We start from the raw sequence: 8,563 nt of genomic DNA on the forward strand, positions 1-8,563 counted from the left end.
TTCCCATTCTTACCCATATGAGTGGGAGACCAACAACTGCACTACTACTGATGTGGGATATCGCATTAGTCACGGATGTCATAGCGGTAAGCAGGGATGATGAACTAATGGTCAGTGTATATTCTTTTAAATTCCTTCCAATTCAAGCCAAGAACACAGCAAAAGGCAAAGGAATTACTTAACCAATAAATATTTGGACAGTATTGTTGTACAGTACCAGGGGCACCCAATGACCGTTTTCTCTCGAATGCTTTTAAACGCTGTTTTAGGCTATCTAGAGTACTTTTAAAGCTCTGTAGGTTAATTGTACGTTGCGCTAAAAAAATTTATCTGTTCGGTTATCGTATCGAATTTATTAGGGCTTTTTTTGTCCATTTCCCGAAAACCTTAGGTATTGTCGTCTCTCCGAAAATGATAGCTGACCTTTTTTCGGTACCCAAAATGACATTTTTAACAATCCGAAAACAACAGACATTACCTTTCTCATATCACGAAAGTTTAAGGTGACAATTCTCTTAAGAGTGCCTGCCTGTAAAAATCAGACAAATTCTTAATTTCGCGGCAAGAGTCGAAAATTCGATTTCGCTCATATTCTTATGGTAGATAGGCTAGGGTACGACAAAAACTACTGGATAGTTTTTTTGGAAAAATATCCTTTTATTTCAAAGAAATATGCAAATTACCAAATTCCGTCAAAATCGTCATTTGACGCACCATTTTATTAAACAGGTTTGAGAACCTCGCATGCAAAACCACATCATTCTTCCGTCTTTAAAACACTCAAATATTTTTTGTGCAATGTTTAAATGTGTACTGGGTTGATTTTAGGGAATGTTGCGTTGTCTTTTTGGGTGCAAAATAATTTAATTTCGAAGACATGAATTTCATTCACTTAAAAGTACTTCGTGAATATAATTAATTTTCACCATGTGCGAAACCTTCAAATGGATTAAGCTTCTGGTGATTGAATTGCAGAAGGATGGTCTACAGATTCCTATAAATATTTCTTTGGGCAAATGATTGTGAGCGACGCGAGAGCTTTTCAAAGTACGTTAAAAATGCAAATATTTGACCATCCGTCGTCAAATGTCAATTCACGGGTTAGACGTATATTTTAGCATGAGCCACATGACTTGACCTATAATAAGTTGAAATAGACACAGAGCTGATAATTTCTAAATGTTCTAACCTTATTTGTGGTAAACGGCAGGTCCAAAGGCGATTTGACGTGTTTCTAGTCGATCTCTCACGATTCGTCGCACATAAAGCAGAAGTTTGCTTTTGTTTACACAAGGTTAACGTCCGATGTACATCGCCTACTGTCAACCTATTATTGGTCAAATACCATGAATCTGTGACCATCTTCCTGCGCATATGAACATCACTGCATCTAAGTCAAAAACGGCTGAGTCATTTGTAGATAGTTGCTTGCTTTGCACTGGGCCAAAATATTACATTTGATCGATTGCTGACCATGGCTGATATGCCTGTCGGCGCAGCACAATCTTACAGCCGTTATTTGTTCGTCACGCAATGCTGTCACGGCATAAGCTGCACATTTTGATCTATTTTCTATAGAGCACTCTTAGGATGATTGAAACAATTTAATCATTGTTCATCTGTTTTTTCATACATATAATAATATGTGTATATCTATATAATCGTGCTCTACAGTGTACGTGGCCTCGGTCCAAACCACGTTTGTTGTACGTTCTGATGTTTCAGACAACAGCTGATAAAGCTAGAGCCTTTACTCACTAGAATTTTCAAAAAATCGCCATAAACAAATTATAGATCAATGAAGCAAGAACTAGCTGAAATAAAAATAGGAAATAACAACGTGTCTAATTCGTGAGAAAAACAGACTAAATTTAATTAGTAATTCCGTGAGTAAATAGCCCTGGCCATGCCATTTTATTTGGCGTATTTTGTTTGCTTAGTGGCGAGGCATTGGTATGTTTGTGACAGAAAATAGAGGACTGTTGTCAATACAGTCCAAAATTATTGTCAGTAAAATATTGTAAATAAAACACCTATTGACCGGCTACCTCCGCGGCCACAATTTGGTCGTTCCGATATGGGTTTCATTATTGTCTTTACCCCTATTAAGCGGCCACCCAAAATTTAAAAACTTTGTTTTGGAAAGGGCGCTGGCAGATATAAAGTGTCTGAAATTGAAGGTCCATGACGAGTGATAATTCAAACACACGTTTATCATGATTGTCTTGAATTGACTCCATGTTCACCAAGAAATTTATAACCCGATAGTGAAAAATTAAATATTCAAGGTACACCAACTTCTATTTAAGCGGCTAGCCTCTTCGAGCGGTCACCACCCATTATCCCCGAGGGTAGCCCACTGTATTACATGCAAACCAAAAAATAATTGCACGGCGCGAGAAGACCTAGATATGAGTTTAGCGTTACAGTATTACGTAGGGCATGTAGGCAGCGGTTGGCGAGTGAAAGATAACAACAGGGGCAATGGTAAACTATTCATTCTTTTCATTTCTAAATTTAATCTCTTCCTACTCAACACGATTGTGCGCTCCCAGTGGTTCCAAGCCTTACGAGCCTTACCTATTAGGATAGAAATTGTCCTACCCAGGGGGGGCTGGCAGCTACCTTTGATCTCGCCGCTTTTCTGGTTTCTATGATCGCCCCAGTAAAGAAATCTGTCAATCATTTGAGAACTGTAACGAGCATGCGCATAACGCGAAAATAACACGAGGAAACCGAAACATGTTTCGCCGCCATTTTTGTTCAGGGTTTGCCTTCGATTCGATAACTTTTTATTCGCTGTTAGCAATTTTTAACGACAGCTCTGAGACAATCAGGACTAAGGGAATCCAGGACCAGCTTTGTGCTATTTTCCTGGCGAGCGTGGTTGTATTCTTGGTTGCCTGGAGAGGTTTCTCCGTCTCAGGAAGAATACGAAGCTGAAGTTTTTATTTTGCTGTGGAAATTTCAAGGTTCATTACTTTCCATCTTCACACCGACCAATTATTCTTCCCAAATTTCTATGGAAAATACCGATGTCGAACTGTTTCATGTCTGCCGTTATATATCGCGAAGACTCCGAAAGTAAGTCTAAAATATTTCTCAACTGTTCAGAGTTGAGCTTACATTGACTACAGTAAACAAGCTTTTCTGTCTAAAGTTTTTTCCGTCTTAACTTACTTTCTTATGAAAGACTGCATTTACTTTATGATTTTCCTGTAATGTGTTGAGTCTGAAGACTTTCTTTCGAGTAATTTAATTAAATCATGAAACTTGAAGGCAGTTGCAGATCAGTCAACAACATTGAAAATAGCTACCAGTTTGCGTGTCTCGATAATGCAGTGATAAAATTATAAAGGTTTTGAAACCTCCATCCCTTACTGTTCAGTACCAATGTGAACTCGCAAATTTGAAATCATTTTTCTGCTTCTGCATATGGGAATGTCCAAAATGGACGGTTTGCTAGGCACAGACTCAATGTGAAGCTTTATTAAGTTGAGGTATTTCATTTACAAGTTATTTACCCGTGAAAATAAAGAAAGCAGCTTCTGCTCACATGCTTTGGCATAATTTGTACTGGTGATAAGCATCAGTTTTATTTGTGTCGTGGGAGAAAGCTCTGTAATACTTCTGGATATCAAAATAGGGTTGCCATATACTCATCTGCTGAGGGAGATAATTTATGAAATAGACCCAGGGAAGGAAAATGAGGCCATGTTACCCGTAGTTGAGTGCTAGTAATGAGGTAAGCAGGTAAAATGGTCATTCATCCAGATTACTAACTTTAACTTGGGTAAACCTGAGTCAAAAGAACCTCCACAACATTTGAAATAGGCCAATTTTGAGAGGCTTTAAGGCTTTCGAGAATAACGAGAAAAGACATCAAGCACAGGGATCTGTAACAGTCATTTAGCCCCCAAGTCTATTAGCCCCTAAACATTTAAACTCCAACCAGAAGTCAATAAGCCCCCAACCAGAAATAAAAAAAACTATATATTTTTTTCTTTAAGCATGAGTAACGGGCTAATCGACTTGTGCTTGGGGGCTAACTGGCTAGGGGCTAATCAAATGACCGGTAACCAAAGGACTTGTTTTATTCCTCTACGGCAAAAAGATGAGTAAGGATGTTAATATATCAACTCATGATTTGGCCCAAAGTGTTGATTATCAGTGGCTTGTTCCTGTAGTGGAAGGATAGCTAAATAAGACAATAAGGCAGACTAATATAAAGTCAGATGAATGAAGTCTTTAATAGTACTTGTCTCAAATGACAATTCTTAGTGCAAGAGAGGAGCATGAACCCTTTGAAAACTAATTGAGAGGTGGCATAAAAAATTAGTGCAGAAAGAGCAACAAAATGAGGTGGTAAAGTCAAACTTCCTGCACACTCTCCATCTCAACGACTTGATTGGACCCATTATTTAAGCCGTTAAGTCTAGAATATCAAAACAAAAGCCTAAGGATTATGAAGAAACAAAAACAATCAACGACACAACTATTGTGTTGTAACGGCAAAGAGATGGTGATTAATTCTCAATTCTGCCGAGGGACCTATCCAGTATTCGCTTTCATGAATAATGCCAGATGCTTTACCTGAAACTGAAAGAGACCTCTTGTAGTAACGTAACAGAAAAACGCCGTACCCACTGCACTCACTATGAAACCTACTTTAACCCTGTCAGTTTAATAAGTGCAAACAAAAAAAGGGTCACGAAGCTGTTAAGAAAAAGCGACCCTTGCCATCAGGGAGTCCGGAAATATAGAAATACTTCAGTTTATCCCGTTGATAGGACACCCAAAAATGCTCGAATGAAATATTCATGCCTGCAATCTGGCTCACACTGTGGAGTTCCCGCTCGCGAGGGCTCACAGGTTTACGTTGGAATATTTATCACCGATGCCTCGATCAAATGTCCAAGATTTAGATGCAGGGCAACTGGAGCTTTTTCGTAGATGTTTGAACGTGAAATATGCACGACGTTTACCAAACTTTACAAACGCATCGCGCTCACGGAAGTCCGCCATGTTTGTTTTCCACAAAGCAGTACTTAGTCTTGCTCGGCCAAATTTCTTAACTGGGGCGATCATAGAAACTCAGTTCCAGGCCTCGCTGCTTGCCCCCCCTGGTCCTACCCCTACTCCCTAAAATGGGATGACAGCATTGCGTGACGAACAAGGAACCGCTGCAAGTAAGTATTCCAGCCATCAAACCATGATGATCAAATGTAATATTTCGGTGTAGTGCAAAGCAAGCAACTATCTACAAATGACTTAGCCGTTTTTGACTTAGATGCAGTGGTGATCATATGTGTCGAAAGAGGGTCACAGATTCATGGTATTAGACCATTAAATAAGTTGACAGTTGGCAATCGGACGTTATGTAAACAAAAGCAAACTTCTGCTTTATGTGCGACGAATAGTGAGTGTTAGAGACTGTTTTGGCCCTTTTGTGGTGAAGAGGGGCCGGAGTCAACTGAAACGTTACGGCTGCTTATTCACTTGCCTTACTATGCGAGCTATACACATAGAAAAGCTTGACAGTCTTGAAGCTGAATCATACACCAATGCTTTAGTGAGATTTTGCGCCAGGAGAGGCGTACCAGAGAAGATTAGGTCGGACAACGGCACTAATTTCGTTGGAGGGGAAAAGGAATTGCGTGAGGCAATGCGGAGCTGGAAAGAAGATAGCAAGGCGAAAGCTCATTTTCTGCAGAAGGAGATCAAGTGGGAGTTTAATCCCCCGGCAGCTTCCCATATGGGTGGGATATGGGAGAGACAGATCAGAACGGTCAGAAAAGTGCTGAATGTCATCCTCAGGGAACAGATCGTAGATGATGAACGCTTGTCCACCCTATTCTGCGAGGTGGAGTCGATCGTGAATGGAAGACCGTTGACAGTTCTATCTGATGACCCGAATGATGAAACTCCCCTGACCCCAAATCATTTGCTACTTCTTCGTGGAGGACCTCATCTGTTTCCCGGCCGGTTTGACCAGAGTGACATCTATGGAAGGCGTTGGAGACATGTTCAGTTCCTCTCTGACCAGTTTTGGAAGCGCTGGGTCCGTGAGTATTTACCCACTTTGCAGTTGCGTCACAAGTGGTTGCGGCCAAAGAGAAATTTGCAGGATGGAGATGTGGTCTTGATCAGGGATGAGAATACCCCCCGGAAGAATTGGCCTTTGGGACGAATAATTCAGACTTTCCCCGGAAAGGACGGATTAGTCAGAGCGGCCCGAGTGAAGACCAGCTGGTCGATCCTGACCAGGCCTGTAACTAAGTTGTGCCTTTTGGAGTCTACAGGTGGCGAGATGTGAACCTGTATGCGTTATGCGATACACTATATACCGGACTTGTCTTAAGCAGGAGTACTTACTAGAAAACTGGACTGTCGATCGTTAAAACACTGAACTGTAGAATTCTCGGTAAACGCTCGGTGCTTACCTTTTCGCGTTTAAGGGGCCGGGATGTTAGAGACAGTTTGCCTTACCGTGCCCCTCTGTACCCCCCTTGGGCGGGTCACGTGATTTTTGCCACCATGTGCTCTTAGCAGTTTGATGTGCGTTGTTTTGTGTGTAAGTTTGCTTTTACCTTCGCCTTTTACTTTCTCGATGTTGACATCTTGATTAGGCCTGAAGATGTCCAAAAATATGTAAGTGGTCGCTCATTTGTATTGTTTTTTTTGTAATTCAATATTTGTTCGAGTCGCAAGCTTTACATTTGTAACTTTCAGCTGTACCGAACCGACGGAAGGACGAGTAACAGAATAAACATCTTCAGTGTGCAATTTGCTTGTGGATTTCTTCAACAGTGAGAGAAACACGTCAAATCGGCCTTTGGACCTGCCTTTTACAGCAAATGAGGTTAGAACATTTCGAAATTATCAGCTCTTGTCTATTTCAACTTAACATTGGTCAAGTCATGTGGCGCATGCTAAAATATTCGTCTAACCCGTAAATTGAAATTTGACGAGGGAATGATCAAATATTTGCATTTTTAACGTACTTTGAAAAGCTCTCACGTCGCTCACAATCATTTGCCGAAAGAAATTTTTACAGGAATCTGTAGACCATCCTTCTACAATTCAATCACCAGAAGCTTAATCGATTTGAAGGTTTCGCATATGTATTCACGAAGTACTTTTAAGTGAATGAAATACATGTCTTCGAAATTAAATTATTTTGCACCCAAAAGACAACGCAACATTCCCTCAAATCAACCTAGTACACATTTAAACATTGCACAAAAATATTTGAGTGTTTTAAAGACGGAAGAATGATGTGGTTTTGCATGCGAGGCTCTCAAACTTGTTTAATAAAATGGTGCGTCAAATGACGATTTTAACGGAATTTGGTAATTTGCCCATTTCTTTGAAATAAAAGGAGATTTTGCCAAAAAAGCTATCCAGTAGTTTTTGTCATGCCCTGGCCTATCTACCGTGAAAATATGGGCGAAATCGAATTTTTGACCCTTGCCGAGTTTTTTACCATTCTTATGGACAGGGACTCTTAAGAAAATCAGAGGCGATTAAAGGTCTTCCGAACAGATAATTTAGCGAAACGATCCGTTGAGTGCCCCTGAGTACCTATGGAAAAATCGAGACTGTTCGGTTTTTGAAGCCTCCGTAATTACGAGTTGAAGAAAAATTGGTGGGCTCTAACAAAGGCAAGGCTCATATATCCTCGTCTCTGGCAGGCGGTTTGGCTGTAATGAATACACGTGCAGCCGACTCTGTCGAAGCCGTGGTGGTTTTACACGTGTTTTATATTCTTGAGCCATGGCACTTTGGCAATACCACACACTGTCATTGTGATTCCCTTTATTAAGTTGTGCGAACACGACCTGACGGAAATTCAATGAATTTTTTTGTTACCGCGGCATCCTTGTGACTTAATTGACTTCTGATTTCAGTTTTTGATGGACATGATGATGGGGAGTGTGGCTTGTGGTGGCGGTCATCTCGCTACGGTAAGAAAAGAACTTGCCTACTTGGATTAGCGAAATGACAATGACTCATAACATGTATTGAAAAGAACATGTTTTAGTGCCAACACTACAGATATTAGTTCGATTTAAAACAAAAAAAACTGACTCCCGGTTAAACGAGATGTGCAATCAATCAGCACCACGATCAGCGCCATTAGAATAAAAATGTTCTACAGATCTCATCCCTTTTGAGAAACGCTCTCTGGCTACTTTCCGCACTACAGACAGCGTCCAACAGATTCTTAAACTGTAAATTATGCAAGGTATCATGATCACGTCATTTACTTTAATGTAACTTGAATATTTTGCCGTAAATTTAGACCTGTAAATTTGGCTCAACGCAAAGAAAATGCTGACACAATAAAGTTTTGGCAAGGAATAAATGAACAGCCACTGGAAGTTCCAGCATCATAGAGTAAATCAATTCCCTTTTTTAAAAAAATTCTGAAAAGGAAAACTTCTGGGGAAGAGGGGAGGGGGAGAGGATGGTGGCATCCACTCTAACCTCCTCCTCCTAAACCTCCGCTTTATACGCCCGCAGGACAAATGAGGGGGGTGAATAGGTTTTCAGATTGACG

The 8,563-nt window shown here is 40.5% G+C and overlaps 1 long non-coding RNA gene across 1 annotated transcript in view; it reads left to right on the forward strand.

Annotated features, from left to right (window-relative positions):
• LOC145500263 (uncharacterized) overlaps positions 1–8,189 on the forward strand; it is a 9,178-nt gene extending 989 nt beyond the window's left edge. Inside the window, exons 4-5 of the long non-coding RNA XR_014051035.1 lie at positions 1–86; positions 7,911–8,189. The exon at positions 1–86 is cut by the window's left edge and continues 18 nt beyond it. This is a non-coding gene — a long non-coding RNA (uncharacterized LOC145500263). The remainder of the gene's footprint in view (positions 87–7,910) is intronic.
• The last annotated feature ends 374 nt before the right edge of the window (positions 8,190–8,563 follow it).

The sequence above is a fragment of the Orbicella franksi genome, chromosome 10 (genome assembly GCF_964199315.1).
Source record: "Orbicella franksi chromosome 10, jaOrbFran1.1, whole genome shotgun sequence".
NCBI classification, from domain to species: Eukaryota; Metazoa; Cnidaria; class Anthozoa; order Scleractinia; family Merulinidae; genus Orbicella; species Orbicella franksi.